This window comes from Schistocerca piceifrons, chromosome 5, assembly GCF_021461385.2.
Source record: "Schistocerca piceifrons isolate TAMUIC-IGC-003096 chromosome 5, iqSchPice1.1, whole genome shotgun sequence".
Taxonomy (NCBI): Eukaryota; Metazoa; Arthropoda; class Insecta; order Orthoptera; family Acrididae; genus Schistocerca; species Schistocerca piceifrons.
The window spans coordinates 541588961-541609760 of NC_060142.1; the positions used below are offsets into that span (position 1 = coordinate 541588961).

Sequence of the window (20800 nt, forward strand, 5' to 3'; positions counted from 1 at the left end):
CGGTATCTAGTAAACAATTAACATCCTGAACGTACAGCTTGAGCCAGTTTGGACGCTGATGTTAAGTAAGGGTGTTCATTGTAGACTAGATACGGTGGTCCATTAAGATACGTAATTCAACTTAACACGTCACCATGACTTCTGTACCACAGATCTGATTATTTATCTATATATAAAGAAGTGCGTCCGTTTGTTGGTTTGTCATTCTTGCAAATCTACAGTTTTATTCCGATCTTGAGAAATTTTGCACACTTTACCAAGTAAAGACGAAGATCACTGTCTACGTAAGGTTTCCTAATCTCACTTGAAACTTATATTTATGTAATATGTAAAAGGATAAGGTTGTTACCATCTCTGTAAGTTTTTGACTGATTTACTTCAAATTTCTTAATTCAGATGAAACAACGAAGAAAATTATTGAAGAATTAAATGCGCAACAAACGAAATATATCGTGGTAAATTGATTATAATTGCCATCACGAGAATAAATTACAGTGGCAACATCCGCCTTGGAGATAGTACCACCAGACGTCACTAGATCGTGGGACGAGTGAGAGCTCGAGAAGTTGACAGAAACATGATTGCAAACTATTATTTGTTGATTAGTTGCCGTTGTTACATACGACATATACAGTAGGAGATATTTTTGTCCGTGTGTCACTTATTTTTATTATTAAAATCCGCAGTACCATACAAACGCTAAGATAGATTGTGGATAAGGTACTACAAAAGTCAGTAAATCGTGGGCCGATCAAAAGATCGAACAGAACCCGAGATTTCCCCAACTGTGACGTAAACTGCTCGAGCACAGCCCTACCTGAAACACTGAAAACTGAGCTGGAACAATAGAAAACGAATTATCCAAAAACATAATGAGATACTTACAGCAAAACTGTTGGCGCAACTAATCGTGTTTTCAAACATGGAAAAATATAAAGTTTGCGAAAATTTGCTTGAAGAAATGAATTAAAAATGCTAATAGGCACAGGGCCTCTCACTTTGTGTGGCAGATATTAAACATCCTGGGTAACGCCGGGCACTGCAGCTAGCGGTTTATAACGGAACGTGCGTAGTAAGGAGTAGAAATAAAAGAATTTTGGCGATTAAGGCAATCAAAATTCCGCGTTGTGTGAGTGAAAAGACGTACCGGAATGACGGACCTGCCCAGACGCTGTCACACATCTTTTAATACCGATGTTAAATTTTAATTGGCCAACGGAATCACTGTCTCAAAAGTGACTCTAACATGGAAACTTAAGGTGGGGAATGGTATAAAATCCTGCTGAATGTCCTTTTTTAACTAAATCGAAAAATAATAATAAATTGAAGAAACTACAAGTTACTTCAAATGAAATAAAAATAAAATTAAACTGATATTTTATTATATTAAAAGCAATGACATAGCATAAGACTCAGATACATGACTATTAGAACATGTGACTGAAATAAAGGTGTGAAGCAACTGGGGGAAGGACTGCCGTATCCCAGCTGCCCATTCAGTCACTGATACTAATGCAACTCACCAAATGTTTTAGTTACTCCAGTAGTTGACTGAATAATAAATGAAAACGATATATCTCTGGAACGGGGATTAACGTTACTGTGGCGACGGTAGTTCCCGTTTGCAAACATCAACGCCCACCTATGACTGATGCTGATGCATACTCTCACCAACGTGCTGCAGCAGTAAGTTTGCTGTGCGTCGTCGCAGTGAAGAACAAGAACCTCGCTCTTCAGGACTCTGACACCGTGTAATCCTGTCCACCGTCTCAGCCCAGAGCCCTCGACGTCTAAAACCAGCGACCGTTCACCTTCCACGTCCAAACCGAGAGCGAGTTTTCACGTGTCCCCGCTCCCGACTCTGCTGTTTGCGCCGTTCCGGCCGCAACATCCAATCAGGAAATGTTACTGTTTTCCGCGAATAGCGTGAGAACTGCCACGTTTAATAAACTGTCATCACAGAATGTCTCCAGTCAAGGGCCAATCGCCAGTTTGCTCTAGAAATTCCCGTCTGACGTCAGTAGGCGATGGGCGAGTCAAAGCTGTGTTTATACACATCTGAATTTCCAGAACCCTAACCAACGTGACGGGAAGTCCGCGAGGCTTTTCCTCTCACTGTGGTAGGCCCAGACAGCCCAAGGCTTACAGTTTTTCTCCATGTTATGTCGCAGCCAGCGCTTGAGATTACTGTCCTCAGCTTTCTACAGAGCCAAACCGTGCCGAATACCGCGAACCCCATCTGAGCTTGATTGACAGGGGCTTCTTAGGTGGCACCTTGACACACGTAAGCCGGAACAAAGCTTCTGCATGCCCTGTGGCTCTCGCTCTCAGAGATCCGTGCGAAGTGAGCGGTTCTCACGCATTCCTAGAGTGCAACTACAAGACTCGACCGGCAACCACTGCAGTTTTATAATAAACATTCCCCATCGTTAAATAACGTCATGAGAATTTTAGCACGATCAGACTAAAGCACCCTGCCTATCGCCAGTCGTGACGAGGGTCAGAAGAATTTAGCTTGAAAATGGAAGGAGGCAAGCCAGACGTCGTGTAAGCTTTCAACAATAGTAAATTATCCGGTGAAATTGTTAGTCTAGTCTTTCCCTACACCACTGTAGTAGGCCTACGTTGTATGTCCATCCTTTTGACTGGACGTCCAGAGGACCATAGATGTTTACCACTGTAAGAAAATGAAGAGCCTACAGCCTTTATGATATTATTTTTTGCGTAGCCACCAGTTTCGGCACTTCAGTGCGCCATCTTCAGGCCCTAGTTAAGTGGTTATCACGATCAACTGGTAGTCGATGGTTGAAGTGCTGACATCGCAGTTACAGGTAGTCTGCGTAAACCAGTTATGTTGGCCACTGATGCAGAGTATAACCACTTCAGCATCAGCTAAGGTCAGAAGATGGCACATTGAAGCGGCGAAACTGGTGGCCACACAATAAATAATATCATAAGGAGGGCTGTAGGCGTTTCATTTTCTTACAGTACGTTGTAAACAGTTATCGTTTGCACACTGTATAGTGCGTGTTTTTGTTTGTTTGTTCTACGGTCGCAGGTTCGAATCCTCCCTCGGGCATGGATGTGTGTGATGTCCTTAGGTTAGTTAGGTTTACGTAGTTCTAAGTTCTAGGGGACTGATGACCACAGTAGTTAAGTCTCATAGTGCTCAGAGCCATTTGAACCATTGTTTGTTTGTTGAATGAGCCATATAAGACGTTGTACGGAGGTAGGCCTACTAGTTAGAGGTAGAGACAGTGCCAAGGAAGCGGGCGGCAGCCGCGGGGTCCACGGTGCGGGCCCGCGAGTGTACCGGCGGCGGGCGTCGGCGTCGCGGCGAGCCCCGGCGTCACGCGACGCCGCCTGGAGCGCTGCCCATCCGGCGGGCCAGCTGCGCCCTTATCTGCCCCCCTCACCCCCCGCCCCCCGCGGCGCGCTCCGCGCGTGTGCCTCATCTATCACCGCCCCCGCGCGCCTGCTCTGCTCAGCTCCGCTCCGCTCCTCCTGCCCCCGTCACTGCTGGCCCCTCTCTGGCGCGCTGCCGACTCTTCAGGTGCAAACTGCTCTCTGCCTTCTGCGTACCGCGCCGATCGACGCTCGTAACGCATTAGCCGGTTACACTGATGTCGTAGCGCTCGTCGTAAAGTCTTAATTTTCACCTCGATAACACAAATTTACGTAATTAATTTTTTGTTTATTTGCAGATAAGTGTCATCAGCTGTGGTACAGACAGAAATTATTGCACCACGGTATGGTATCAAGCAGCTAAAAAAGTAAACTCCGCCTGAACTGCCCATGAAGGCCCAACGGTACAGACCGGCCGTCGTGTCATCCTCAGACCACAGCGTCACTGGATGCGGATACCAAGGGGCATGTGGTCAGCAAACCGCTCTCTCGGCCGCATGTCAGTTTACGAGACCGGAGCCGCTACTTCTCAATCAAGTAGCTCCGCAATTCGCCTCACAAAGGCTGAGTACACCTCGCTTGCTAACAGCACTCGGCAGATCAGATGGTCACCCATCCAAGTGCTAGCTCAGCCCAACAGCGCGTAACTTCGGTGATCTGACGGGAACCGGTGTCACCACTGTGGCAGGATCGTTGGCATCACGCAGCTAAATGAGCTTAAACAAAAAGGCACAGCCCATGGATGGCGTATCGTGCTGTAACGCGTTTCCTGCATTTAAGGAGAACAGCTCTCGACGACCCACGCTCCGTTGATGGAAGTGTTCACCGAAGTGGTCAGATGGCGCAAAAATTTCCATTGTGTCCAAACAAGGCTAAATGACGAAGAACAAACTGCCTGACCGTCAGTCTGTTAACAGCCGGGAATCGCTAGATAAGTGGGGGCTCTAATGGTCAGTGACCGACGTTCAAATGGTTCAAATGGCTCTGAGCACTATGGGTCTTAACATCTATGGTCATCAGTCCCCTAGAACTTAGAACTACTTAAACCTAACTAACCTAAGGACATCACACAACACCCAGTCATCACGAGGCAGAGAAAATCCCTGACTCCGCCGGGAATCGAACCCGGGAATCCAGGCACGGGAAGTGAGAACGCTACCGCACGACCATGAGCTGCGGACTTAGTGACCGACGTATCTCAATCGAAGCTATACTGGAAAAAGTAAAGAACTTGCACGACAGTTTGAATATGACACTGATCACAGCTCTTCAGGTCCCACGACGGCTCACACTTACCCAAAAAGTCAGCCGAACCGAAGCAGCTGTCGAATTGTTGCAGCCGTATCAGGGAAATCCAGGTGACTTAGTTAGCCGTCGAGTTAGGAGGGGCGTGGAGTATGTAATTCAACACTTTTTTTCGGATAGCAAGTTGGTTTTATTCAAGATTCCAATACACATATTATTCCCGACGCTTTTGGCTGCAAAACCATATTTTTCAAAATAAACTCCATTCAATGCGGCGTTCTTACGCCACCTTACTAGAGGACCTGTATGCCCGCATGGTAACATTCTACTGGTCGACATCGCAGCTAATTTGTTACTGCATCAATAATCTCCCGTTCCTTCACTCGGCCAAATAGATAGAAGATGCGACGTCGGGGCAGTTGGCTGGATGAGGAAGAAAAGTCAAATTAAGTTTTGTGAGCTCCACTCGCACGCACAGACTTTTCACGATCAGCTTCGTAACGCGCAAGCAATTCCGCGCAGATGGTCCTTCGTTGCTCCTTGTGGTTTCTGTTAGGCCACGAGGAACCTAGTGGTCACACACCTTCGAGTACCTCAACTGATGGACGAGTGTGTTGGCACTGCCAACAGATACGTCCTCTTAAGCAGCGTGGTGTCCGACTGTGATCCGCCGATCACCTCGAATGAGTGCCTCCACGCGTTCCAACACTGCGGGAGTCATAGGTGCGTGTGGCCGGCCAGCACGCACCAGATCGGATATGTTTGCACGACCTTGTTACGATGATGACGGACACCTCGCCCAATGATTCTCCGTGCTTTTGTTCAGTGCCACGTTTCCGTAGACATTCTGCAAGCGCCTGTGAATATCAGCGATGCTGTGGTTTTCCGCCAAAAGCAACTCGATGAAAGCTCTCTGCTTCGGACGTGTCTCCATTACAGACTCCATTTTGAAGGTTACGTATAGTGCCACCACCTATCGGAACTTCATGGAAGTATGGGGGCTGAAGCAGGAACATTCCACAATATTGCACAACAAATTCTGCATTGTCATCCGAAATTGGCCGAGAAAAAGATGTGTTGCATTACTTATCGAACGCCCCTCCTATCATGGACGAGTACTGCGTTTGATACTACGACACTAAGCAGAGGAGAAAGCGAGCACTGGAGACAAGTATATTCACCTGCGCTAACAAGGCGTAGACCGACCATCAGTGGGCAAATGGGGAAACGTCACTGGAGTATACTGCGTAAATCTCTTGACAAGGTTTACGGCAGACTGTTACGAAGAAACATCCCGCAAAATTGTCCGAGGGGTTCTTCTTGCTCTGCGACAATGCTTCAGCTTATTCTGCACTCAAAACAGTCACACCTGCTGCTGCTTCGACATATAAAGTTTTGCCTACCCCAATATTCCTCTGAATTGTCTTCTAGTTCCTGATTGCATTGCGTGGCAGGCATTTCCAGAATGAAGGCGAAGTGATTTTCGAGATGGAGCGTTCCCTGAACAGCGAAAATTACAGGCTTATACAACCAAGGTCTCTGCCAAGGTATCCACCGTTGGGATAAATGCGTAAGGTGAACGTTTAGAAGACGACTAGCAGCATCACCAGGTTTCATGCTCGCAGCTTAATTTTTTGGAACCATAACTAAAACTTTATAATCAACCCTCCTACATGTGCATGCACGTAATTCGTTACGTCATCCGATATAGGTAAATGTACATTTGCGCATCAAAGGAAATGTGAAACTGAATTGAAAAGTAACTCATGTCACAACGGCACGTTATGTTGAATAGTCGGTATGCAGAGACCGAAATAATGATCTCTCCGTGTGGCTTATTGACGCAGGTTCGAATCCTGCCTCGGGCATGGATGTGTGTGATGTCCTTAGGTTAGTTAGGTTTAAGTAGTTCTAAGTTCTAGGGGACTGATGACCACAGATGTTAAGTCCCATAGTGCTCAGAGCCATTTGGCTTATTGAGTGTGCAAGGCGAACTCGAACTCAACCGACAAAATTTCGGAACTACACTCCTGGAAATGGAAAAAAGAACACATTGACACCGGTGTGTCAGACCCACCATACTTGCTCCGGACACTGCGAGAGGGCTGTACAAGCAATGATCACACGCACGGCACAGCGGACACACCAGGAACCGCGGTGTTGGCCGTCGAATGGCGCTAGCTGCGCAGCATTTGTGCACCGCCGCCGTCAGTGTCAGCCAGTTTGCCGTGGCATACGGAGCTCCATCGCAGTCTTTAACACTGGTAGCATGCCGCGACAGCGTGGACGTGAACCGTATGTGCAGTTGACGGACTTTGAGCGAGGGCGTATAGTGGGCATGCGGGAGGCCGGGTGGACGTACCGCCGAATTGCTCAACACGTGGGGCGTGAGGTCTCCACAGTACATCGATGTTGTCGCCAGTGGTCGGCGGAAGGTGCACGTGCCCGTCGACCTGGGACCGGACCGCAGCGACGCACGGATGCACGCCAAGACCGTAGGATCCTACGCAGTGCCGTAGGGGACCGCACCGCCACTTCCCAGCAAATTAGGGACACTGTTGCTCCTGGGGTATCGGCGAGGACCATTCGCAACCGTCTCCATGAAGCTGGGCTACGGTCCCGCACACCGTTAGGCCGTCATCCGCTCACGCCCCAACATCGTGCAGCCCGCCTCCAGTGGTGTCGCGACAGGCGTGAATGGAGGGACGAATGGAGACGTGTCGTCTTCAGCGATGAGAGTCGCTTCTGCCTTGGTGCCAATGATGGTCGTATGCGTGTTTGGCGCCGTGCAGGTGAGCGCCACAATCAGGACTGCATACGACCGAGGCACACAGGGCCAACACCCGGCATCATGGTGTGGGGAGCGATCTCCTACACTGGCCGTACACCACTGGTGATCGTCGAGGGGACACTGAATAGTGCACGGTACATCCAAACCGTCATCGAACCCATCGTTCTACCATTCCTAGACCGGCAAGGGAACTTGCTGTTCCAACAGGACAATGCACGTCCACATGTATCCCGTGCCACCCAACGTGCTCTAGAAGGTGTATGTCAACTACCCTGGCCAGCAAGATCTCCGGATCTGTCCCCCATTGAGCATGTTTGGGACTGGATGAAGCGTCGTCTCACGCGGTCTGCACGTCCAGCACGAACGCTGGTCCAACTGAGACGCCAGGTGGAAATGGCATGGCAAGCCGTTCCACAGGACTACATACAGCATCTCTACGATCGTCTCCATGGGAGAATAGCAGCCTGCATTGCTGCGAAAGGTGGATATACACTGTACTAGTGCCGACATTGTGCATGCTCTGTTGCCTGTGTCTATGTGCCTGTGGTTCTGTCAGTGTGATCATGTGATGTATCTGACCCCAGGAATGTGTCAATAAAGTTTCCCCTTCCTGGGACAATGAATTCACGGTGTTCTTATTTCAATTTCCAGGAGTGTAGTTCAGGGAGTTTGTTAGTATTTTGCTACATGAGACCCTTGGTTATCGGTAGCTCGTTAGAGAGTCATAATGTAATTATGACTGTTTTTGTTATTCCAGCCACCTTGCATACTGTGGAAATACCTATATATATAGTTGTGTGGCCTGGTGCAAGCCTTTCAATTGGACGCCACATCGGCGACTTGTACGTCCTTTCACAATAGAGAAAATATGTATGCAATCACGAAGATGTACAACGCAAAATACAGAATAGTACATTAATCTTTAGACGAAACATGCAAAGTTGCGTCACAGCAAAGTGTCATTGTGCAGCTCTTCAAATACATTCACACGAAATGCATATCGGCCAACTCCTTAAGTAAATCTATTCATACTGCTCTATATTACTGTTAACATACAGCTGTGTGGCTGGATTGAAGATTTTTTAGCAAACAGAACACAGCATGTTGTCATCAATGGAGAGACGTCTACAGACGTTAAAGTAACCTCTGGCGTGCCACAGGGGAGTGTTATGGGACCATTGCTTTTCACAATATATATAAATGACTTAGTAGATAGTGTCGGAAGTTCCATGCGGCTTTTCGCGGATGATGCTGTAGTATACAGAGAAGTTGCAGCATTAGAAAATTGTAGCGAAATGCAGGAAGATCTGCAGCGGATAGGCACTTGGTGCAGGGAGTGGCAACTGACCCTTAACATAGACAAATGTAATGTATTGCGAATACATAGAAAGAATGATCCTTTATTGTATGATTATATGATAGCGGAACAAACAGTGGTAGCAGTTACTTCTGTAAAATATCTGGGAGTATGCATGCGGAACGATTTGAAGTGGAATGATCATATAAAATTAATTGTTGGTAAGGCGAGTACCAGGTTGAGATTCATTGGGAGAGTGCTTAGAAAATGTAGTCCATCAACAAAGGAGGTGGCTTACAAAACACTCGTTCGACCTATACTTGAGTATTGCTCATCAGTGTGGGATCCGTACCAGATCGGTCTGACGGAGGAGATAGAGAAGATCCAAAGAAGAGCGCCGCGTTTCGTCACAGGGTTATTTGGTAACCGTGATAGCGTTACGGAGATGTTTAATAAACTCAAGTGGCAGACTCTGCAAGAGAGGCGCTCTGCATCGCGGTGTAGCTTGCTCGCCAGGTTTCGAGAGGGTGCGTTTCTGGATGAGGTATCGAATATATTGCTTCCCCCTACTTATACCTCCCGAGGAGTTCACGAATGTAAAATTAGAGAGATTAGAGCGCGCACGGAGGCTTTCAGACAGTCGTTCTTCCCGCGAACCATACGCGACTGGAACAGGAAAGGGAGGTAATGACTGTGGCACATAAAGTGCCCTCCGCCACACACCGTTGGGTGGCTTGCGGAGTATCAATGTAGATGTAGATGTAGACCACTGCCGGGGAAACAAACCCAAGATATAAGTGGCGAGTACTGAATGCAGTCTTGGGGGCGAACTGTAAAGTGGGCATTACTGTTGTCAACAGCAAGTACCCTGAGTGAATAGAAAACTTTTGCTAACAAACAACGCAGAAGCGTATACCAGTGACATTTGCACTATTGTGTAGATATTTTCAGTGCAATACGAACACAAAGTAGGGTTGGGCAAACGATACTTGCGTTCAAACGGGCTCGTAATTTCCCAATACGCCGTAGCCACTCGATTCAGTATCGAGCCTACTCGAGTAGTAACGTGACATTTGACTCGCACAGGCGAGTGAGAAACTACGAACTAGCCACAACAGACTATGATTGTACTTAAAATATGACAGTTTCGGGAGAAACGGGATTAAATAGAATTAAATCCTACTACAGCACAAACTACTGTATTTGAGCAAATTTGCAACAACAGTTCTCATACACTACTGTATGTTCGCGAATGCGTACCAACATTTTTGCTGATTTTTTAGTAAGGGTAACAAAAAATATTACTTGTCTGCACCTTTTAAAATATTTTTTTGTTTATAAGATTCTGTAGTGATTTACCAGGTCGACTGAAAATGAGCATTTAAATCCGTGTTCACATATTAGAAACGTCACCATATTTTAATCAGTTTCAAAACCTGATGGAAACATTCAGATGAAACAAAAAAGAAAATTAATCAAGAATTAAATGCCTAACAAACGAAAAATAGAGTGGTAAACATACCCATAGTACTGGACGTCACCTAAAGGTCGCGCGTGTAGTGAAAGTCCGACACTTGGACAGAATCGTGATTGCAATCTTTTGTTTATTTATTTGTTTCCGTTGTTACATATGACATGCACGCTACGAAATATTTCAGTCCATTTTTCGCACTTCTTTTTTATATTAAAATCCATAAAATATTAAAAATGCTAAGGCAGGTTATGGAGGTAGCAGCAAAAAAATGTCACTAGATGGTGGACCGATCGAACAGAACCCGAGATTTCTCGAGTTGTGACGTTAACTTCTAGAGCAGTTCTAGTCGTGCTCAAGCACAGATAAATGGTGATAAAAAAATCAAACGGAATGAAGGTATTCTGTAACGTGCCATTGGAAACCACGGGTCCCATTGCCAGAGTACTGAGAAAATATCCCTGGACAACCTCTGAAATTTTGTTCATCCTAGTAGGTCGTGAGCAGTCAGTACCAATTGTAATTGTAGGATAATGACGTTCGACGCAACTGCCCGTGGCGAAATGTCGTTCCAAGGAAAGTGCTCTGGCACGAAGTTGAGTGCGACGGTATGATTGGCTCTTCATGTGATTAGTGTTGAACAGTTAGGCGGCTATAAAGTTGAAGATTCACACGACAGTGCTTAACTAGCCGTACTTCTATTGGATATGTTCTGACTTGTGAATTTATCCAACGAAAGTATAAGGAAGTGTGTAGCAAAACAGAATGAACGACGCAGTGACGTGGATTTTTTTTTCACATACAAAAGCTTTACTGCGGCTAATAATGAACAGAAAAGACATAGGACCTGTGGAGCGGTGCAAACACGAAGTTTTATATTTGTTGGATTTTCAACAGCTCGTCCAAAAAGTCGCATATGACAACTCCTAGCGAGACGTAAACATTCTTGTCGAAACAGAGCGTTCAGTAATTCTCGTTTATACGGCAGACGGGGTGAGTCTACGCTTCAGTTGTGTGAGGGGTAGGGACACAAATTGTAGCAATTTTTAGCTTTTCTGTAAAAAAAAGAAAAAAACCAAACATATCGTTTCACAGCAAGTCGCAGTAATCAAATCCTTCAAGTTTCTTATTAATTAAAGTAACCTGATAACTTAGGTTAAGATCCCGTAGGGGCCCATTTCGACAAGAGTTTAGCTACATGTGTTATCTAAAGAATTAGTAGTATTTACACCAGATGTTATAGTTTTCTCCCGTGTAGATAGGATAATTCAAAGTGAGACTGAAACAGCTAAACTATTTAATCTTTTGAAAACTGTGGGGATGGAACTGACCATGACCGCAAGGAATTTGGGAAAACACGAGCCCTCATGAATCAGAGTGTCTGGACTGCTATTATGAAGGTGCCCATTCAAAATAGGAGATCCAGATTTTGACTACTGTAACATCCCGCTAGACGTCGGTTGGTATCTAACTGCGCCAAGCTCTTCAAGACATGGTTGTAGCTCCTCATTTCTATCTTGTTATCCCTAACGATTTTACAGTTTCATAGTTTTTAACGCTATCGGTTTGTTTAGAATAATTGCGTATCCAAGTACATGATAACGGCACAATTATTTGCTGTCTTTATGAAGTGATTCTGGAGGACTACAAGCTCTAAGTTGCAGCGTCACTATGAAAGAGTTTCGTTGGTATGATTCGCTTCTTGTCTACGTTTAGGTCATTTCCAGGATGAATGTAAATGCATAAATCGTACAGCTGATATCTGAGGAGATCGAAAGTAATTCTTTAGAATTATCTGCAACGCCTACGTCAGTTCGTCTTGCATGTTTCCCAGACAGGGCACATTATAGCTTATAGTAAACTTACCACGCTGTTGCGAGATGTGCAGCATCACTAGGTCAACGTTTACCTCTGTGACTTCGCTCATGGCACATTTTATGGGACATCCTCCATCTCTCTAAACACACAACCACGGAAAGAAACTGCAATATCCTCAATTTCTGTGTTAATCGAAACGTGAGCCTGTGCGAATACCGAAAATTTGTGGTGTCGCTTTCATCGAACAGCAAATGGCAGTGAGCAGGCTTTTCTGTGTGCCTTCTGCGTGTATGCTACAGCTTATTACAGTGCTGTGTTAGAGGTGGACGGTTGCATCAGTGTTCTTGCTAGGCTACGGTGACTCCATATACAGGGTGTTACAAAAAAAAATGGTTCAAATGGCTCTGAGCACTATGCGACTTAACTTCTGAGGTCATCAGTCGCCTAGAACTTAGAACTAATTACACCTAACTAACCTAAGGACATCACACACATCCATGCCCGAGGCAGGATTCGAACCTGCGACCGTAGCGATCACGCGGTTCCAGACTGAAGCGCCTTTAACCGCACGGCCACACCGGCCGGCAATTAAAAAAAGGTACGGCCAAACTTTCAGGAAACATTCCTCACACACAAATAAAGAAAAGATGTTATGTGGACATGTGTCCGGAAACGCTTAATTTCCATGTTAGAGCTCATTTTAGTTTCGTCAGTATGTACTGTACTTCCTCGATTCACCGCCAGTTGGCCCAATTGAAGGAAGGTAATGTTGACTTCGGTGCTTGTGTTGATTTGCGACTCATTGCTCTACAGTACTAGCATCAAGCACATCAGTACGTAGCATCAACAGGCTAGTGTTCAATACGAACGTGGTTTTGCAGTCAGTACAATGTTTACAAATGCGGAGTTGGCAGATGCCCATTTGATGTATGGATTAGCACGGGGCAATAGCCGTGGTGCGGTACGTTTGTATCGAGACAGATTTCCAGAACGAAGGTGTCCCGACAGGAAGACGTTCGAAGCAATTGATCGGCGTCTTAGGGAGCACGGAACATTCCAGCCTATGACTCGCGACTGGGGAAGACCTAGAACGACGAAGACACGTGCAATGGACGAGGCAATTCTTCGTGCAGTTGACGATAACCCTAATGTCAGCGTCAGAGAAGTTGCTGCTGTACAAGGGAACGTTGACCACGTCACTGTATGGAGAGTGCTACGGGAGAACCAGTTGTTTCCGTACCATGTACAGCTTGTGCAGGCACTATCAGCAGCTGATTGGCCTCCACGGGTACACTTCTGCGAATGGTTCATCCAACTACGTGTCAATCCTCATTTCAGTGCAAATTTTCTCTGTACGGATGAGGCTTCATTCCAACGTGATCAAATTGTAAATTTTCACAATCAACATGTGTGGGCTGACGAGAATCCGCACGCAATTGTGCAATCACGTCATCAAGACAGATTTTCTGTGAACGTTTGGGCAGGCATTGTTGGTGATGTCTTGATTGGTCCCCATGTTCTTCCACCTACGCTCAATGGAGCACGTTATCATGATTTCATACGGGATACTCTCCCTCTGCTGCTAGAACATGTGCCTTTACAAGTACGGCACAACATGTGGTTCATGCACGATGGAGCTCCTGCACATTTCAGTCGAAGTGTTCGTACGCTTCTCAACAACAGATTCGGTGACCGCTGGATTGGTAGAGGCGGACCAATTCCATGGCCTCCACGCTCTCCTGACCTCAACCCTCTTCACTTTCGTTTTTGGGGGCATTTGAAAGCTCTTGTCTACGCAACCCCGGTACCAAATGTAGAGGCTCTTCGTGCTCGTATTGTGGACGGCTGTGATACAATACGCCATTCTCCATGGCTGCATCAGCACATCAGGGATTCCACGCGACGGAGGGTGGATGCATGTATCCTCGCTAATGGAGGACATTTTGAACATTTCCTGTAACAAAGTGTTTGAAGTCAAGCTGGTACGTTCTGTTGCTGTGTGTTTCCATTTCATGATTAATGTGATTTGAAGAGAAGTAATAAAATGAGCTCTAACATGGAAAGTAAGCGTTTCCGGACACATGTCCACATAACATATTTTCTTTCTTTGTGTGTGAGGAATGTTTCCTGAAAGTTTGGCCGTACCTTTTTGTAACACCCTGTATATGCTGCTGATACACACCTGCTGCCATCTGAACTGTATCTCCAGAGGCTGGACGATGAGGTGCTACACGTCTGTCGGCGGTGCGTTGCTGCTAACCCTCCAGTACACCAGGATCTGGGTGGTTGCATTACACCGTCAAAGAGGATAGCCTAGGAAAAGCTGCAGCTCTGTATCAGGAGGGAGTTCTGGCAGCCGCGTGCCATTACAGACTATCTGTAACAGCGCAACACTGCAGTGGGTCTCTCCTGTGCCGCGAAAAAGTTGTCTGGTGAGTGGGATACCGACTGGCTGTCGCGAGAGTAGCTTCAGACTCTATACAAGTTCCAATTACGGTTGTGTACGTATATGAAGTAGAACCTCTCTTGAAAGACATGGTGCACTCTGCATTCGATTATAATACAAACGTCCATCTTTTGGCTACAGGGTTTGTGTGTGTGTGTGTGTGTGTGTGTGTGTGTGTGTAAGGGGCGGGGTGCCGTGCCGCCCATTGGTTTTCTCTGTTTAAAGAGGGAAATGTTGTCCGGCACTTCTGTCAGTTGTATGACCCCTTGTTGCTGCTATTCCTTGGACAGGAATGTCATGTGCCGTTTTAGCAGCATTACGCGCGTCAGTATGTGGTTGCCGGAAAGTTGTGTGCTCTTCGTAGTGACCAGCGGGATTACCAGACCTTACGTGCAACCTTACCGTATGTGCAACCTAATGGGTCAGCAATTCACTTGCTCTCAAAGGCCAGTCACGACCGGTGGATCATGTTTTGGACAGTTTTGTTGCCCACTATGATTTGACGTCGCATTCTGTGAAATAGCTGCTTCATATGCTCTGGAACTGCCAGGATGTAATGATCCCATGGTACGCATTATGTTGAAACGCTTTTCGAATGTGCCGATTGCTTTCTCCAGCAATGTATCAGTAAAGAGTATCTTTAACTTGAGATTTCACTGAGGGCCCACCTCTTAAAATGAATTCTGAAAACGCCGTAAGAAATGAGGCTAAAGCAAAAGATAAAACGAGTGATGCTCATAGTCGTATTAAAGACGTAATTAATGTAAATACGAGACTACATATAAAATATATGGTGTCATTCTGGACTGTACACGCAACATTTATACCCCAGTTGAATACAGTGTTACTGACTCATGTAAATTTCTGTAGGAGACTGGGATATAGAAAGCCAAAAACCATCTGGAAAGAATCGTCGTCAGATGTACGTTTAGCTTCGATATAATTATATTCTCTGAATTCTGTGGAGACTACACTGAAAACTTATCATTCCATTAAAATTCTGCTCTCTATAATTCGTGTTTTTACTAGAAAACCCAATAATAGTGAGGAAACATTTTTCTAGTTCACCAAGTAACGAATGATGTGAGAAAATTACCTCCGCTCCGTTGCATGATATCAACAGCCAAGGCACATTGACGGTCATGAAAGGCAAGAATAGGTTCTACCTGTTAAATTTTTCCTGGGTATGGTGCACAGTCTTGTAAAACTTTTAAAAGGACATCTAGCTCGCCTTTGACTGTATAACTATTTATTCATAAAATACACTGCTGCGGTTTCGACATTGCGTCATTATCAAGTGCAGTACCTACTGGAGCAGAATTTTCACAGTACTCCAGGTGTTAATGACCGCACGGCCGAAACTGCAGTAATGGTTTTATGAATAAACAGTTATACAGCCAAAGGCGACCATGATAATCCTTAAAGAGGTATTACTTGTGATGCATAAAGTACTTCAGAGTTTTCTTGCTTCCCTTATCTCTCCACAAAAGAGACAACAGCATGCCATCAACTTATTCTCTATGTATCACTCTGCTGAATCGACATATTTCGACAGCTACGTGGGGAGGAGGAAACGTCGTTCTGAGAGTAAGCATTGTGGACCAGTATCTTTGATAGCATGTCATACCTCATATACTGCAAATATTTTACCTTGTCCAGTCATGTTTGCTTCAACACTGCGCTGCTAGATAATTTTCAGAGCCTGGACTGTCACTTTGCTCGTGAAAGCGGCGCCCTCAAGGCAACGTGGTTCCACTTTCGCGAGGATGGCCATTAAGCGCAGTGTTCCGATACCAATGCGTCATACATAACGGGTTGCCCAGGTAGCAGCGCGAGTACATCGTCGACAGTAGATCCGCACTCCATTTCAGACGGCGATACGACAGTCCGGGCAGTAGTTTTGATTAATAACGGACCGCACCAGTTTCGTTATATTTTTGTCTCTATTGTAGGAGGTAATCGAAACGGATATTTGAGTCCAGGTCTGCATTTATTTGCTAGATGCCAATACGAGATTTCGTATAAGAAGGTTCTGGCACTTACTCCTTCCTCAAAATGTATTTCGCGTTTTCTCTGTTTATTATATAAAAGAAATTGTAGGATAAGACACTAGCATCTTAATCTAATTAATATGATTAGGCGTCCTTTCGTTCACCATTACGTTGTGATTTCCCAACCCCACGCAAAATAATCATTGAGTGTGTTCGGTAACATATATTAGAGAGGGTTGCACTTACCTTAATTGTTTCAGGCAATCAGTGAGTGTATAAGAAGTCCATTAGTACAAAATGTTCATAAGCTTGTGTGCAGGTCTGCCTATGTGATAAGCAGTGACCACTGTGGTGCTGGGTTAGAAATTATCGTTTCATGTAGAATTAATCTGCAGCAATACCTGTTCTGTGGGCTTTGTCCCTGTTACTGAAATGTACTTTCGGGCATTAGAGAGGAAATTATACGGGTTCGATTCCCAGCGGGGTCAGCGATTTTCACCTGCCTCGAGATGACTGGGTGTTGTTGTGTCGTCTTCACCATCATCATCATCATCATCATCATCATCATCATCATCATCACCATGCAGGAAAAAGGCGAAAATAATCTATTATCGTTCGTCTACCTAGTCAAAGTGAAACAGCGAAACTGTGAAAGATCTGTTTAAGTTTAGTGATCAACAGGCTACAGCAGTCCACTCTCCTCACCGCCGCCCCACACCTAACCCAGGATTATTGTGCGGTTCGGCCCCCAGTAGAGAGGTTTACATAAACAGAGGCGCCTGACTATCACCTTGAATAACTTTTGACTTGTTAAGTGTTTTATCTCTTTTCACGTAGTGACCAGGGGTTCATCAAGCAAAGACGAACGCATTTTCGTAACTTCGTTAATCAGCGAGATACATGAATCGACTTTGTTTTGTTGATATTTTTTATGAACTATAGTACTTTTTGCTCCCGAATAACAAATTTGTACGAGACAAATTCAGTGCTATAACTTGTTTGCTACAAGAAGATACAAAGTAAGATGTACTGCAGATATAGATGTTTTTGCTGTTGTTGCGTCCTTCTGAATGTCCTGCCGGCAGAAATTCAGTCTAGTCTCCACGGGACCATTCGTCGTCGAGACAAGAGATAGGCCTGTTTCATCAGTTGTGTGTCCGCCTTTGGAGGAATTGACTGAATTACATTTTTGGAACACAATCTACGACCAGATTAGAGACGGAAGTGATGACACTTTCTGCAGGACCTGACCATCACTTTGCAGGGCATGCTCAAACACGTATAGTGCCAGCTGTTACTGATTTGTTTGACTGATGGGGTTTGCTAAGTGCTATACCACCTACTGCACTCCCCTGACTTAAGCCCCCGTAAGTTCAACTCGATTTCTAAACTGAAGGAAACACTTCACGGCATTCGCTTCAGAACTGCTACAAATTCGTTCGGGCAATAGACCGCGCCGCTCGAACTGTCAACACAACTGGCACTGCTAATAGTATCCTACGACTTCCACATCGCTGGCAACGGGTTATACACAATGCTGGTGACTGCTTTGAAGGTCAGTAAAACTTTGAAACACGTGTTTATTTTGTACGAGCTGTAAATAAGTAGTTGCCACTATTAAAGTTCCAACCCTCGTATGTCTGAATTTTCACCCCGCTGATCTGCTATTCTGGCGTAAAAAAGTAAAGAACCATTGTTTCATAAGAAAAACTAAGTTATTTCATAAATTATTGGACTAATAACATGGCGGAAATGTTTGTCTTTATTTCATGAGCCCTCGTTCATCGTTCTTATGGGTTTACAAATATGTTTGCTGATGTGACGTAGCTCTGTACACTAGACCATTCTGTGCAACTCTCTTCACGTCTGTAAAATCTCCTGCATGTTGTATTTAACTCTATATCTGCCTGTGCAATTTTTATCCCACACCCCACAATGTCTTCCATTACCAAACTGGTGATCCCTTGATGTCTCAGAATGTGTCCTGCCGACCGATCCTATTTTGTATCATAAATTTCTTTTTCTTCCCAGCTCGCTTGACTATCTCTTCATTAGCTATCTAACCTACGCATCAAATAGTCAGCGTTGTTTGTTTTGCAGCATCCTATTCAACAGTTTTATATACTCTTGTTTTCTGAACTGTTTATTGTCAATATTCGAGTTCCGTACAAGGCCGCACTCCAAACAAATATTTTCAGAAAAAGACTTCGTAATATTTGAATTTATATTCGATGTTAACAAGATTGCCTTTTCCGGAAATGCTTTTGTTGCTATTACCATTCTGTTTTATATATCCTCTCAATTCGGCCATCGTCTGTTACTTTGTTCCAGGAATAACAAAAATCGTCTACTACTTCTAGCGTCTAATCTAGTAATCAGATTTCTTCAGCGCCACAAGCTTTAATTTAACTACATACCCTTAAGTTTGCCTTCCTTTTGTTGAAGTTTATCTTTTTTCGCTTTCCAAATTTCTTCCTGGTTTGCTTAGCAGCTTACTCAGTATACAGACTGAATAACATTGGGAGTAGGCTACAATCATCAGGCCCTTCTCAGACATTCTTTCCTTTTCAAATTCTTCGGCTCATATAATTGCAGTCTGGCTTCTGTACAAGCTTTAGATAACGTTTAGCTAACTGTATTTCGTCGCTTATATCTCCAAAATTTTCAACAGTCAATATCACCAAAAGCTTCGTCTAAATCTACAAATGCTGTAAACGAAGCGTTTCGTTTCTTCAACCTATCTGCTAAGATAGTGTTAAACGTTAAAGATTTTTTAATTAAAATCTTTTAACAGTACGGGTAAGTCGCAGGATTAGTATTACCTCGCATTTTCAAGCATTTCTCCGGAACGGAACTGGTCTTCCTCGAGGTCGGCTTCTAGCAGTTTTTCAGATTTCTGCAAATAATTCGTATCGATATTTCGCAACCATGACGTGTAAAACTGGTGATCCGCCAATATTCACGCTTGTGAACAACTGCCGGTTTTGGAAATTGGAATTATTACATTTTCTTGAAGTCTGAGGGCATTTCGCGTGGTTCGCATATGTGGCAAACCAGATGGAATAATTTTGTTACGGCGTGCTCCTCCAGGGAGCTCAACGCTTCTGAAGGAATGTCGATATATTTCTTTACGGGTGAAATGCTATCTGAGGCTTCACCGTGTGTACACATCCGTAGTGTGGGTGATAAAAGTACAGGGGGTAGGCAAAATAATGTGAACAGTTCATATGGTTCAAATAGCTCTGAGTACTATGGGACTTAACTTCTGAGGTCATCAGTCCCCTAGAACTACTTAAACCTAACTAACCTAAGGATATCACACACATCCATGCCCGAGGCAGGATTCGATCCTGCGACCGTAGCGGTCGCGCGGTTCCAGACTAGCGCCTAGAACCGCTCAGCCAACGTGAACAGCGGTAGTAATGAGATGGCTGTGTTTGACGCAGGTAAGGCACTGGTCGCGCTCGACTGTGCGTGTCCAGTACGGACTAGGCATCAATGCTAGTTGTTTACGAGTAGTGCACACTTCGTATTTACATTCAGAGGCCGAAGTCGACGTGCAGTGAAATATCTAACAGAGTTAGAGAGAGGGAAGATTGAAGGGGCCCGATTGGCTGTAGCATCGGTAGCCAGAGAGCCAACTTATTGAATGTTTCAAGAGCATGTTTCATCAGTCATGACAGCCTACACAGAACATGGAAAGACATCATCGTGTAAACGTGGGCGCAAATCAAAACTAAATGATAGAGATCGTCGTACGCTAAGACGAATTGCGTCAAAACAGCACGAAACTACGGCGGTTAAAGTGACTGCAGAGCTCAATAGCTATCTTCGAGACCCCGTATCTATCGACACTGTCCGCCGAGAACTCCATGAAGCGAATATTCATGGACGAGCTGCCATACCGAAACCGTTAGCGACGACAACCGACGCAAATAAAAGTAAAACATGGTGTCAGGAGCATAAATCATGGACAGCTAATCATTGGAAACACGTCATACGATCCGGCGAGTCAACATTTTCGTTATTTCCAACATCGGGCCAGGCTTACGTCTGGAGAACACCAAAAGAATCCTACAATCCTGACTGCAACGGTTAAGCATGGAGGTGGAAGTGTGATGGTGTGAGCAGCCATATCACGATATTCTGCTGGTCCCATCGTTACTCTCAAAGGTCGTGTTACAGCCAACGATTATGTGAACATTGTAGGTGATGAGGTGCACCTCATGATTCAGATGATGTTCGCCAATAGTGATGCCATATGTCAACACGGTAATGCACCCAATCACACAGTCAGGACAGTGCAGTGAGGAGCATGCAACTGAACTGCAGCGAC

General features: G+C 45.0%; 1 protein-coding gene across 4 annotated transcripts in view; it reads left to right on the forward strand.

Moving 5' to 3' along the window:
• The window catches only part of LOC124797867 (myocyte-specific enhancer factor 2), an 896186-nt gene that overhangs the window by 701042 nt on the left and 174344 nt on the right, over positions 1–20800 (forward strand). The gene's annotated exons all lie outside the window — the stretch shown is intronic.